Consider the following 784-nt stretch of genomic DNA (forward strand, 5'->3'; position numbering starts at 1 on the left):
AAGGTTTTGGATAGTAATGACTCAAGTGTTACTACATCCTTCTGAAGAAATTACTATTTATTTGGATCAGTATTCTAAAGTGAAGATCATGGTAACCCACTAGTAACGATTTAAGTGTTACCAAATCTAGCAAAATTAATTACTAACCAGAACCTTACAAAAACCTCAAAAGTTTACAATGATTTCAGTAATTACTAGGCAGTTATCACGATCTTCACTTTAGAATACTGGTCCAAAAAATTTGTAATTCCTTTAGAAGGATGTAGTAACATCTGAATAATTACTATCCAATACTTTACAAAACCCTAAAAAGCTTACAATGATTTCAGTCATTACTAGAGAATTAATCATGTTATTCACTTTAGAATACTGATCCAAATAATTAGTAATTCCTTCTGAAGAATTTGGTAATACTTGAGTCATTACTAGTGGGTTACCATGACCTTCACTTTAGAATTAATTATACATTATGCATTACTCATATTAATTATGAACCTGTATACAGTAGTTCTTAGAGAGGTATGAAAAAATAGTAGTTACTGATTAGCAAATAGTGAATGACCACATTCGAATAAGCACTATTACTTACTAATTCATTAATCAGAGTCTCTTGTTAGATACTAGTTACTAGAGTGCTAATATTGCGTTACTCATGTGTTCTTGTGTAGTTATTCATTAATGATGGAACAGTGTTCTAAAGTGTTACCCTAATGTCTAATCTGCTTATAGTATATTTGTTTTATTTTATTTTAAAAAAAGATTTAAAAAATCTAAAAATATTTAA

The sequence above is a fragment of the Sinocyclocheilus rhinocerous genome, unplaced genomic scaffold (genome assembly GCF_001515625.1).
Source record: "Sinocyclocheilus rhinocerous isolate Xijiao unplaced genomic scaffold, SAMN03320098_v1.1 scaffold2670, whole genome shotgun sequence".
NCBI classification, from domain to species: Eukaryota; Metazoa; Chordata; class Actinopteri; order Cypriniformes; family Cyprinidae; genus Sinocyclocheilus; species Sinocyclocheilus rhinocerous.